The sequence below is a fragment of the Syngnathus scovelli genome, chromosome 14, assembly GCF_024217435.2.
Source record: "Syngnathus scovelli strain Florida chromosome 14, RoL_Ssco_1.2, whole genome shotgun sequence".
Lineage (NCBI taxonomy): Eukaryota > Metazoa > Chordata > Actinopteri > Syngnathiformes > Syngnathidae > Syngnathus > Syngnathus scovelli.
The window spans coordinates 10207823-10221992 of record NC_090860.1 but is presented as its reverse complement, the minus strand read 5'-3'; the positions used below and the strand labels follow the sequence as shown (position 1 = coordinate 10221992).

The following is a 14170-nucleotide window of genomic DNA, read 5'->3' as shown; positions in this document are numbered from 1 at the left end:
CGTTCCTCGTTTCGCCGCGTTTGCGCCCGGCCTTGGCTCCTCGTACTTTCCCCCCCTTTAAGACACCATGCCAACTTCAGAGGACCCAGGTGTATGGGTGCCTTATCAATTCCACTAACAAGCGTGCTTACTGGGATCACAGGACACGTTGCGGCTTGCTTTTAAGTCCCCGTCTGTAGCCAAGAGTGACCTGAATTGGAGACACGGGGCTCCCCTTGCTGATAGCAGCCAACCTCTGATGGGCAGTCCCTCTTCCAGACTTGGCCAGCGCTCCACGTGGGAAGGAGGAGGGAAGCGCGAAAGAACTCTTTGAAATGCTGGAGTTCCATGAAGAATTCAGAAGCAGGATGGATTCAAAGGATTCTGCTAGAGGAAAGGAAGGAAGTGGAGAAACAAAACTTGGGTGAGTCTGCTTGTCGAGAAACAAAGAGTATCTGATTTTCATTGTGACACTTCTTACCCAGCACGTAAAAAAGTATTCAAAGGTTTGTTTACCGCTTCTCATTTTCAACAACCTGGCAAAAGCTTCACCAGAAAAATACAAAAGAAAGAACGTTCCTCTCATCCTGACATCATATGATGTCCAAGCTGCCCTCTCGCTGCTTGGCAAACAACTCAAATTTTTGATCATGACAATACTTTATGTTGTTAGAGCCTCATTTTTATGACATTCTTGCTTGTTTTTAATCAGTGCATCAAAATGTTTATTCGTTTGTGGCCAATTCAATCATTAATAGATTAACATTATCCTCAATCTCACTGTGTTCAGCATTCTGATCTTTTTTATTTTTGAAAACTGCAAGTCAGTAAACGACTTTACATGTTAAAAAAAAATGGTAGAAATGGATTTTATGTTCGTGACTCCGCCTATATTTGCACCAATGGTGGCAGCTGAAGACCATTAAGTCCAGGTGGCCTTGAGAATGCCATGACTTTACAGAGTGCTGTACAGTTTCTCTCCCTCCACATATACACTCACACACACATTCATAAACACGCACACGTGATGCGGAAAGCCTCACAGCTGCTCGGCCCTGCTGCATGTCAATTAGGATGGTAGAGGATGTAGAGGGACACATGGACGTTCACACAGCACATGTATAATTCATGATAGGTTGCTTGGACTGTGTTGAGTTCGACTTGTAGACTGCATTGGAGATTTATTTAAAAAAATGCTTTGTTAGAGAAAAAAAAAAGTGACAATCACTGGAATACTAATTGCTTGCTTTATATTGTCAATAGAACTAAAATAGTTGAGTCAGCAAAATTAGTAGAAAAGGGCTTCAGCTCATATTAAAGTAAGTTTGACTTTTAGCAAAATTTGAATATAGTCTCTCACTTTAATTTCTTGGCCTCAATTTTGGACCCATGCCTTAACATGGCTAAAACATACAAACATGTTTTTAACGTCAAGGGAAGTGAGAAGAAAGAGGTGGGCCCATTATGGTGATTCCTCTTATGAAAATTAGATGTGGTGGGGTCAAGGGTCAGCCGAGCTTAATTCAGTTTTCATGTTGTGTTACATACCAGCTGTGTATGTGTTTGCGTGTCAGCACACAAAGTAATTGGCTGAGTGACACTTTCCTTGGCAAATTTTGACACTAGAGGTGAACAAGGATGTGGTGCCAGGGGAGCTAACCTTGTAGAAAAATTATTTTACACGGCAGGGGGGAATGTTGAAGGGACCCGCCTCAATGCATTTGCATCATGTAATGAACATTACAGTATTTTTCATCTAATTGATATCGAGCATTTAAATTTTATTCACTGCCACCCAATGTCATGATCTATCTCCTTTTTTGGACACCAAAGTCATTCCTTCCTCTGAGTTCTCACCTTCACCCCTTTTGTTTTCATCACCCTTTCCTTGCTTCCTTCTCCCTCTTGCTCCTGGCGTAGCTCGTGGAGAAGAGGAAGAGGCGGAGCAGCAGCCAACGCTGTGCTGTTCCTCAGAACTGTCCTCCTCTATGCACAACACAGATGGTTATTATGGAGCTGCACATAAATTGATTATGTTGGAAATTAACTGTTGCTGTCAAAGGCAGCCGCCAACCTGTCCCAGTGTGTCCCTGTGCCCGCTGATGCATAGGATCCAGCTGATGGACCAGATGTTTGCACACTGCGCCGCTCCTTTTAAGGTCGCCGCAAAAAGTGGAGCGAAGGCTTTCTAATCTTTGCGGCTTTGTACTTTCAGTCGAAGCCCTCTTGACATTTGGAGAGAGCGAGATGGGAATTTATCAATTGGTGAACTGGATATTTTGATGTTGGACTGATTCAGCATGATCTTATTATGTCCAGGCAGAGACGGGATACTTTCTGGAGTGATATATTCTACTGTCTTGGAACACAGTGGCTAATGTCCCCCCCCTCCCATGTGAGCCGTGATCGATCGGTGACCAGTCGACATTCAGGTATTATTCCAGTTCCCTGTCACCTGTCAAATAGATAAACCCATTGGAACAGGGGTGTCAAATTCTGGCCCATGGGCCAAATTCTGGCCCATATTTGGCCCGCGAAGACAAATCTTGTGTCAATACTAAAATTGCAAATTGTCTTCAATTTTAAAAAATAGAGATGTTTCTAGCAATATTTATTGCCATTCATCTTTTTTAAAAGTTTGAACAGTTTTTACTAGTCTTTGATTCCAAAATTCACCAGTTTGTTCCGTAGCTGTGTATAATATGAGATTATTTGGGTTGACAGTCATAAAGGCCTTCCAAAGGAAACTATGACGATGATGCGGCACGCGACAAAAATGAGACCCCGCATTAAAGATGAATGGATGAATGTTGCCCGAATCCCCCGCCAGCAGAGTAACTTTTAATGTACCTGGTGAATGTAGCTCCACGTTTGTGCCAGAAGGCCATGTATTCGTTTTATGCAAACTGGCATGCCAAGATCCTTCAAACATTATTCCTAAGAAGGACTGTCCTCGAGTAGCTCATTATAGGTTCCTCAGGATAAGCAGTGATGGGTGATTCCTGGCTGCAACCTCAGGGGACAGCTTGTGCACACAAATGCCAAACTCAGCAGAAAGTCAAGTCCTGGGAGCGTCGCTACATGGTTTTCCAGGCCTGACCTTGATTCCAGGCCCGCTCCTGCGTGTTTCCGTATGCATGGCAGAGTTTCGAGGACTGCCAAAATGTGAGCCAAACAGCGGATAGGAGCCCCCTGTGATTTCCACACACGCACGGCAACATTCTGATGCACGGGCGTAAACATTCATCAACGAGGGCCAACTCACATCATGAAGGTTAACTTGCATCAGAGTGGAAGGATGAATATGTTCTTTTATAGCCGCTCAAATGTGGAAAATTGTAAATCTTCAAGACTGTTTTGATAACATACAAAGATGTTCTAAGGTTGGAAGCTTCGAAAATCTCCACTGTGGTGTTAAATGTGCTAATGCGCTTCTGCGCTCTCTGAGAGCGTTTTGATTCTCAGTACTCAGAAGATCAAGATGACTTTGACTCGCTTTTCAGCAAAAAAAAAAAAAGCTGCTGGATGCTTTTTATAGCAGCTTTTCGGTGGAAGAAAACCCCGCTGATCGGCGAACTAACCAAAATCACGTCTTAGCCCAGAAAGGCGTCGTGAAATTAATATGACTGTCAGGTGTGAAAAACTGAGTGGATTTGCGGATTTATGTGGTGCACCCCAGATGGAAGGAGCAGAAGTCATTTTCGAAAGGCATATGTGTGGGGTCTCTTAAAATTTTAAGATGTTAAAAATGTACTTTAGCTGCTTGGTGACCCTTGAAACCATTTATACGCATTTTCCCATAATACAACTTTTTGGAGTTTTCCCAACTTTATATTCTGCACATTATTGGACGTTAATTTCTTTTATGAGATTAAATGTTTGTTCTTCTGTTTATTTGGTCTGTTCTAAAACAATAAACATCTGCAGAGAATGCGCTGTATGGCTTTAGAGGCAAACCCTTTTGCAAATGTTTCAACAGTAAATATCTTCTTTTCCTAAGTATGAATGTATCGTATCTTCTAACACCCAGATGGAATTTGGAGGAAAAAAGGTAGAGGGGAGAAAAAAAAATCCGGATTCCAAAGCAATGTGCTTTCATTGTACAAAACTTAGATTATGAGAGAATAGGCTGAGGGATTTCTGGCGATTTATACTCGTCTGAATATAAAAAAAAGGAATACATCGTCTATTCTTCTCATGTCTATCAGCCTGGAACACCTTGAGTTGAGAGCTCAATTACAATGTTCCACATTTATGTATGTGTGTGTGTATGTGTGTATTAACATCAATGAGCGCGCGGTTGTGCTGGGAGATATTTTCCAATCACCGCACTGGCGCTTCCTCATTGTTCGCCGGCCGCTGTTTGCCATTGCGCGATTAACAACGTTATCTGTAGCTAACCCAGTCAGCCGGCCAGCCGGCCCTTGGGCCATTGTGTTTCCGTCAGGGGTGGATGCCCTCAGAACTGTGTGTCAAACTACCCCCCTCCCCACACACACCATCAGCACCACCTTCCTGTCGGGACAGGCTTGGCTGGGCCCAGGTGGGATGTGCTGGCATTTGGGCACTTTACAGGGGGTAATGGGTGCATTGGAGGGCTTGAGACAGGGAACAAGTGGCTTTTACCCCCAAATCCATTTGAGAGGTGAGGACTGGTGAGTGAGTAAGGATGGGAGGCCCTCAGGGGGCCATCTTTGTTTGCCCCCGTGTATCAGGCTCCATCTGGTCACTCTGCAGAGAGGACAGCATCTGTGACAGGCTTACAGAAGCAGTCCCTTCATCGTCTTGGCTGCTCTTAAATTTACTCAAGCGCAATCTTGAGGACTCTATCCATATCACCTCCTCTTTGTGGTACGCTTTACCATTCCATAACCATCATCACATTTCTTTCCACTATAGCAGCTACAAAGGTATTAAAGTTGAGTACGGCCGGCTGCTTTATTACTAAATTCCCTCTGTTAGGTTTGTATTTGAAACATCACAAAAGTGTTTTGTGATGTACACTGTACTCGGAAAACAGCATATTGCTCATGTTTTAATTGCATGCAAGATTGTAGTGATGTCGTCTCTGTTGTAAATATCATATTAGCATAATTACTGACAAGACTGAAAAGCTCCATCTCTCTCTCTCTCTCTCTCTCTCCCCCCTCTTTTTTTTTTTTATATCCCAACAGCCTCTTTTCCCCGCAGCCTCTTCCACCGTTGACCTGCGTGCCCTCTCCTTTGATGGACTCATGCATTCATTGCCCCCTTCTCTTCCCCCCCTGACCCCCCCCCCCCCCTTTCACCCTCCCTACGCTGTATAATTGACTCAGCTGTAGCCTTTGTGATATAATAGCTAGTTTACCTGGCAGAATGACATTTCACAGGCTCAGAGCCACCATAAAGCTAATTGTTCAAGAGCGGAAGGGAGACTATGTGTGTGTGTGTGCGCAGCTGATAACGGGAGCGCGGCTGCTCAATTTGTGCCCGTATAGGCCAACGGAGAGTTAGAATTGACATTTATCTCCATAGTGAACCTCAAACGAAACCATGGCTTGCTCTATTCTCTCGGCACTCTCAGTCCCTCCCAGTTCGTCTCTCTTACATTGTTAGCTTTTATTTATTTATTCCTTCCATACATATATGCAAGCAAATAACTGACTGAGATATGATATAAGATTGTTTGTTTACCACACACACATACACACACATGTATGCCGACGGGCTTCTTCTAGTCCTCCTGCCACTGCGGCGAACAGACTGCGGCGTGTCACTGACTCGTCTGCTCTGTTCCCGTTAAAAAACCCACAGGCCCACCCATCCAAGATGGCCTCTCGTCTTCCCACTTAGAGGAATAGATGGAGTGTTTAAGTGTTTTTGTCGAGTCAAATGGCACCAGGCAGATGACTGCATGCTATTAGCATAATTTAGCCGCATGCAGGCTGTCGGGGTGCATCATCAGCAGGTCTGTTTCCCGGAGCTTCCGGGTGTGTATGGACAGGTATGCATGACGCCACTCACACGATCGGGGTTCGCATTTTCCATTGCCGCCGCATAAGTTTCCCTCGCTCCCTCTGTCGTGCTGATCATGTCGCTGGAAGGAGACTGAGTGGCACTTGCCTTCCAGTTTGTCCGTCTGTCCGTCCCACCTGTCTCTCTCTGCCAACGCTTTCAGGCGCTGCCCGCACAGATCTGTCGGGCAGATGGGGGGGCCGGCTTTTTACATGTCACTTGAGGGACACCCAGTCAACACAATCTGTAGCTCACAATGCAGCGTGTTTGAACCATGTCGGGCCCAAATGGAAAATGGATGCGGTGCCATGCACGGCCCAGATTCTCTGAAGAATCCCTCTGTATCCATCTTGCCTGCGTCTACCTTCTGCTAGGCTCCTTTAGATAAACTCTGCATCTTTTATTTATCCCTTGAAGTAAGGCTGGACCCTGACGAGAGCAGAGGCTGTACACACACACACACACACACGCACACACAGAAAATGGCCCTCCTTCTGTTACTGAAAAGTCGGCAATTATGGAGAGAGAGGGGAGGGACAGTTGGGAATTGCATATGTCATTGAGAGAAGAAACTACATCTCCCACAAGGCCCGGCGGTGGAAATGAACCAGCTGTCCATGGTTTGTAGATCAGATCCCATCCTCTTGATTGCAAAATCACACAATAACAAGGACCAAGAAGTTGTGGGCCTCGCCGGTTGTTCCTCCTTTGTTGTTCCCTGGAACAGAAGTTATTTTGCTTCGGCTGCCTCCGAGCTCTTCGCCGTGTGTGCCAATGTTTGCTGCACTGTGCTCCACTTGCTCTCCTTTTGCACCGAGCCAATCACAAGTCTGCGGTCCTGCCCCTCCAAAGCTGTCGTGTGAACTCCCGCCTTTTGTTTAATTTACATTTTGGAGGCACAGCCCATCAATTCCCCCCCTCTTCTTGCTAACCCCTGCCAACCGCCCCACCACACCAACTGGTGTCATCAAAAATGCAGAGTTCAAACTAATTGGTGACATTTGGTCATTTGTAAAACTTTTTTTTTCGTCTCTGAGCACAACTTCTGTCAAGTATGAGCCAGAACTGGGAACTTTTTATCAGCATGAAAGATTGGATTTCTCAACATTTATTGATGACAAAAGTCTGTTTCTACATCATTAGCAGTGCATTTCTGAGCAGAGATCAATAGTCAGTAGTCAGTGGAGCCCGCCGCCAAGACTGAAGTACTGACAAAAGTGGATGAAAAAAATATTTGGGTGGGCTGCAGTTTCCGTAGTTTTCACTCTCATGAATGACAATGAATGACCTTTATTGTGAGGCGGCACACAAAGATAATATTAGGAATAAACAGGATTTTGCTATTTGCATTCTGAGGTGGGGAAAAAAAGAAAAAATCAACCAGATTTGCACCCATTTTTTAACTTCTGTCAACCAATTTTTGATGGATTTTTTTTATTTGTTAAACCTCAAAAAGATGATCAAAAAAATACTTAACTTGACCTCATGCTTGACAAACAATACATTATACAGCATTGTTCATAATAATCCTCGAATGTACCGCTTTGTTATTAGAAAGCCGAAAATACAACAAGCTGATTGTGTTTTGCACGTGTTTGTGCACAGTCGGTGGGAGCATTTGAGCTGATTTAAAGGTTTTGCTTTTGTCACGAGAGACATCTGTCTCGCTGATTAAAAAGAGCTCTCGGTATGGAGGCAAACATCTGTAGGGACGAAAATAAATAATGTGATAAAGCAACGACATGATTAGGGCTTAATTACACAAATATGGCTGTTCTTCAGCGAGACTTTGTGTGTTTACGCGTGTGCATGTGTGTTTGTGTGTGTGTCTGCAGAGATCAACAATGAATGCCTCAAACTGCATCTTTGGAATGTTATCACGACGTTGCTCCAGTTCGCCATTGACCCTTAACAGGATAAGCGGTAGAACATACATTTATGTGTCCGATATACATGTAGTCATAAAATAAAAATGTGCCTTTATTTATTTAAATTCTAGTTCGCGTATATCTTATAAAACTTTACTGAGTTCCCACAGTATGAAAAATGCAAATGCGTTCAAAATAAATAATACGAATTGGCCTAGACTTAAAGTTTGCGGTATAATTTTTTTTTTTTTTTCTTGCAGTGCTTTTTGAGGAGGAAGCGCTTGGAAATGACATGAGTGAGCAGCACAACATGGAGCGGTGCAGATGAGGAGCGAGTAAGTAAAAAAAGCTGACAACGTTAATATGGAAGCAAACAGAGAGCGCTGCCTGGCAGTCACTCAAATTATGCACCTGCACCTTTATAGAAAAAAAAAAACAGCCTCTCTGGTGTCTTGCCTCTCTCTTTTTTGTTTTCCTCATTTTGCTCCTTCTTCCCACTTTGCTTGCCATGTGCTATGCTGTGGCTCGCGGCGTTGTCGTTTTCTAAGCGTTTTCTCTCCTTCGTGGTGTGTGCGTGTGTTAATTGCGGCCATCCTTCGGGAGGACACAACGATGAAGAATACCTGTTTGAGAGCAGCCACATTGGCTTCTGTGTTTCGATTCATACTTGAACGGGAAGAGGAGAGATACCACCCGAAAGAGAGTGTGTGTGTGTGTTGCCACTATGTATTCCGTGACACCAACTTTGGCCTTTCGACTCAACTTTGACATTTTCTCGTGGGCTTTGTGACCATATGTGCTCATGGCGGGGTCGGGGCGAATGTTTTCAGATTCACCATCTAACTTGTTTTGGTGGAACAGGAAGATGCTCCCTGCCAGAGACGGTGACATTCGGACACATTGTCGCTTTTGCTCATGAAGGCGAACAAGTGTTGGTCAGCAGCACAGATGAGTTGTGGGAGAACAAGCAGCTGGAGGAGGAGAGAAAAGACCATAAGGCTGGACGGCTTGCCAAATTTCATCATCTATTATGGATTGCCTGAGATGCATATTCTCCTGCAAACCTGAGCTTGTCTCTTACTCACATGCAATCAGAGGTCTGTATGTAATCTCAAATGCACATTTCCATGTATTTACTTATAATAAATACAAATGTGCATCATTTCAAAGCCCAAATTGAGAACCCAAATTGAGAAGGATGGTTGATCGTGTATGCAATAGATCGGACCAAGGTGAGGCACGACAACAAAAAATATTTTGGTTTATACGAGTAACTCTCCGATTCCTACCGCTTAATCCGGGTGATGAAAAAATAACTTTGCGCTAGGGCCATGTTGGCAGATGACAATAATCCTCACATCTGTAGTATTCTGTTTAGGGTTATGGCTGTGGTTATTTCCTAACTATAAACGAACTGCAATTGTGAGCACAGTTCAAATTTGGCAATCCAAATCGAGGACTGCACGAAGCCAAGTGTGATGAAAACAAAGCACCTGGTACAAGTATATGTAAGATCTTGTTAGTAGCTGGTGTGTTTAGTTGTAGTTTAATCCCTGTAAGACCTTCAAACATTTAGCGCTATTGAGTATCTTTGTTGGGGGTTAGCCACAGATTGGTGGGTGTCTCTCAAAAGCGTATTCCCTTCATGAGGCAGGAGTGCACCCATGGCCGCATGGCAGCTGGTGCTCTAAGCGCACACAGTAGACTTTTATGTTCTAGCTGTTGCCGGCACCTCATGTGCATTGGTTAATACTTGTGATGAAATTTGGAGCTGCCTGATAGTAGCAACAAATGCATTTTTTCAGGACAAATATGTAAGATAGGGTGAGTGTCATGGATTAATGGATGTTTTATTATCGCTTCAGACTAAACCCTAGTTTGAAACCCTAACTCTAGTATGAACCCTAGTTTGAAACCCTAAGCCTAGCTTTAAACCCTACTTTGAAACCCTAACTCTAGTATGAAACCCTAATTTGAAAGCCTAACCCTAGCTTTAAACCCTACTTTGAAACCCTAACTCTAGTATAAAACCCTACTTTGAAACCCTAACCCTAGTTTGAAACCCTAACCCTATCTTTAAACCCATGTTTGAAACCCTAACTCTAGCTTTAAACCCTATTTTGAAACCCTCACTCTAGTATGAAACCCTACTTTGAAACCCTAACCCTAGTTTGAAACCCTAACCCTAGCTTTAAACCCATGTTTGAAACGCTAACCCTAGCTTTAAACCCTACTTTGAAACCCTAACTCTAGTATGAAACCCTACTTTGAAACCCTAAGCCTAGATTTAAACCAGGGGTGTCAAACTCATTTTTTTCGCAGGCCGCATTGTAGTTATAGTTTCTTTCGGCGGACCATTATGACTGTCAACCCAAATAAACGTATGAACATCTCATATATACAGTAAAAGCTACAAATCAAACTGACAAATAACGCGTTTTCAAATCAGACGAGTAAAAATTAGTCAAATATTTAAAAAAACGATATTATTAAAAGTGAAGACAATTTGCAATTCTAGTAATGACGCAAATTTGATGCACAATTTGTCTTTGCGGGCCACATAAAATGATATGGCGGGTCGTATCTGGCCCCCGGGCCTTGAGTTAGACACCTGTGTACTCGCTGGTGGAATGTTACAAGTTGTGGTTACATTTTAAAAAAGTAAACTTGGTATTTTGGGATTGGTCTCCACACAACTTGTTGTTGCACATGTTTGTATATGTTTTCAGAGGGAGCACTTGGGCAGGCTCCATTAGCGCCCAGCGGTAAATTGCCTTGTAAATTACAGTAGCGGGTAATAAAGCTAGATTTGTATATCACCAGGAGTGGAGACTCTGTCTGTCTTGTAAATTTAATTAAACAGCAGGTGCAAAATCAGGTCATATGGCTTTGATGTGCCCCATGTGAGAATGACAACCAGACAAAGATCCGAATACGGGCCCCATTTCCATATTTTTGCATGTTGCGGGCGGATTGTGCGGAGGTAGGGGGAGGCTTGTCTATCACCTTGTTCTCCATTACATTTCCTGTGATTCAAAGAGGTTTCAAATTAGCTGTCACATGTCATTTTAATACAACTACAGCAAAATAAACGGTAAAGTTTTTGGGAGAAAAAAAAAAAGTCATAATTAGTAACACCCAGTTTGGAATGACAAAATTGCAGAGGGATCATTTCTTGACAAAAGAACAAACCTTCCACAACTATGACTGAAACTTCACATTCTTTTACCTTTAAAACTCCCAAACAAGTTTCAGAAACTGAAAAGTGATATGGCAAAAAAAAAAAAATGATGATAATATAGTGGAGCAGATAGAACCTTAATAAAGATATTTGCTTGTGGCTTCTGTGTAATGACGCCAAAAAAAATCTCCTCATGGTGGTTCTTGACCTTTGACACCGTCAATGTGCTGTCAGACCTCCAGAAGAACCCTTGCGGTAAATTCCCTAACCCCTTTCTCTCCCCGTTTGTCGGTTTGAGCTCACTGCCAGAGAACTCCTACGAAACATGTCAGCGCCATCAGTTGACCTGACGGCAACACCTTGCCTTGTTACTTTTTTTCCCCTTCCTTGTTGTCGGGAAGGAAGTAGTTGATAATTACCACCTAGGATGTAACCATCTGTGCTGCCCTTTCACGGCCTGTTAAGCTCGCTTTTCACAAAGTTTACTGTTGACAGAGGGCACGCGAGAGGAGCAAACGCCATAATGTGTAAAGAAAAACAACCAAAAAAAAAAAGCATTGCTAAGAATGATTTTGTGAGGGTAGAAGGAAATGATGGGATGATGTCACCGCGACAGGTTGAGCCACATCCACTTTGTTTCCAGTTGTGTAACTTTTCATCAAAGCCATCCGTCAATCAGAGTTGTCTATTGTCGTAGGCCATGAGGGACACCTGTGTTTCTGCAATAAGGCAACAGTTATCATCAAGCTGTCGGATATCTGTCATTGCCGCGCCTGCGATGTGCAAGTCGTCACTGTCAAAAGCTGTCAAGTTGCGCCCAGTCTTTAATGAGAAAAAGCCAAGTTGAAAACCACACGCACCGAAGCGTACTAGTGTGTGTGTGTGTTTGTGTGTGAAGGAACAGGTGCATGGCTGCAAGCTGTGGTGCAGCTAAGAATACAGTGTGTCATCACTGATGGTTGACGCTGGCAGCCGCACTAATCAAATGCAGTCAATCTTCAAAAATACCTGAGTGACATTATGTAAAGAGTAGCGGGAAGGAAACGGGATTTCTCTAAAATGCGCAATTCTTTTTAATTACCCGAGAATTCACATGAGTCCCCGTCATTTTGACATGTCTTCAAGGAAGATACATATTTGTAACCAAACACGCTGCCAATGCAAAGTCCAACTTTAGAATAAAAACTCGTTTTGAAGTACACTCTCATACTTTATCTTATTGCCATCACAAAGTTGTTAAAACTATTCCTAAATGATATTCACTTGCAAGTTAAGAAACTACAAATTAACACCATTGTATGATGTGACACAAGTCTCCAGCATTAGAGGCAAAGTTTTAATTTTTTTTTTTAGGTACTTTTTTTTCTATTAGTAACCAAATCAGCATCCATTTTCTCACAAAACTATGCAAACTAACAAAATAAAAAGTGAATGTTTTTGATTTAAAAAAAAAAAGCATTATTTATTAGCAATTTCCCAGGCTGTTGGCCGTTACCACATGCTAACCCAGTTCTTTAGGTCTTAAGGTAAATGCTCCCCTCCCTCCTCCTACCTCTCTACCCCATGGCCCTTAGACCAGTGTTTCCCAACCTTTTTTCACACCAAGGAGGACCGCACCTCCGCCACCATGTTGATTACTTGCCTCCTGCCTGACAAGAACTTGAGCGTCATGCGTTACTTTGCTGACTTCCTTCACAAAGTATCCAACAGGTGCTTGCATGTTTTTCTTTTGCCTGTTCCAGGAAGGACTTTTTCTTTCAATGTGCTAACTGATATCTGGGTCTCATTACAGGAGCGCAAAGAACAACATGAACATCAGTAATTTGTCACTTGTCTTGGCTCCCACCCTTCTCCAGTCTAAAGTAAGAACCAAGTTGAACAGCAACACAGAGAAAGACCTCCAACTGGAGACTGCTATCATTCACTGCTTCATTGAGAACGCTCACAACTTGGGTAAAACTGCACACACCTCAACCACTCGTCTTTTCAGCCTCGGTTAGTCCGAATCTTATTGATTTTTTTTCTTTGCTTTGTCTGCATGTCACAGGTATGCTGCCACGAATGCTAGGAAAACCATCCTCCACCACGATGGAACATGAGCCGAATATGCCCGATGACTTTGACGAGATTCACACAAACTCTGGAGAGAGAGGAAACATAGGTGGTGTCATAGGTAAGATATTAATTATAGTCCAAAATCTTTGCATTGCTTACAGCATTTAAATGGTAAAGTGATGAATATTTTAATTTATCTCAGTCACACACAAATGACACATAAATGATCTCACACTCAATCTCCTTTCTTGTTTTGTTTGACTTTGTTTCAGATAAGATTAAAACTGCTGTGACTACACACAAAGCGAAGAAATGGCGTCGCTACAAATACAAGACAGAAAAGCGAGCTTGGGTCTGTAGCCCCAAAATGTCACCTTGCCATATTACCACTCAAATGCCAAATACATCAGTAGACACAGAGATAATACTATTGAAACATCAAATGTTGTAAATGAGACGGTCACTGGTGAGAATGAGTTCACAGTTTTTTCTGTGGGCTTGCATTGATTGTATATTTGTATATAAGTAAATATTTTGATGTAATTAAAAAAAATCAATTATTTAAAAATCAATATGCATATATTCAATATGGATGTATTTTTTGACATTTGCTTTGTGTGTTTGTTCATCTCGGTTTGTTTTTGATTTTGAACGTGCAAGCTTTTTAATTTACAGAACACGTATGGTTGATGAAGTTGTATTAAGGGAAAGACCAATTTAAGGTCTTACCACTAGATGGCAGAAGACTCGTGTCAATTTGTATTGGGCCCTTAGATTAGGATTGTGTGTGAGTGTGGACAATTTGTGTTAACTTTGATATCACTAAACAGACATGTTCATTGTCTACTTGGATATTGGGTTCTAATTTGGATCTAATCCTTTGAGGATTGCGTAATCACACGGCTGCCTATGTTGACAGGCTTACACTGAATGCCAAAAGTCCCAATGGTCGTGAGCAGCAGGGGGGGCCCCATTTCAACCCCTTACACTGAGTGCCAAGCAGGGAAGAAATGGGTACCATTGTTATAGTCACTGGTATGACTCGGCAGGGGTTTGAACCCACAACCTCCCAATCTCAGGGCGGACACTCTCC

General features: G+C 42.8%; 1 long non-coding RNA gene across 11 annotated transcripts in view; it reads left to right on the top strand.

The window, feature by feature from the left end:
• Positions 1-13649, top strand: part of LOC125981304 (uncharacterized) — a 111229-nt gene extending 97580 nt beyond the window's left edge. For 8 of the 11 annotated variants that reach the window (XR_007485877.2, XR_007485879.2, XR_007485880.2 and 5 more), the window contains 7 exons: positions 259-403; positions 2299-2411; positions 7809-7896; positions 8102-8938; positions 12815-12975; positions 13070-13195; positions 13350-13649. This is a non-coding gene — a long non-coding RNA (uncharacterized lncRNA). The other 3 variants (XR_007485884.2, XR_007485882.2, XR_011088077.1) reach the window with 3 other exon arrangements.
• The last annotated feature ends 521 nt before the right edge of the window (positions 13650-14170 follow it).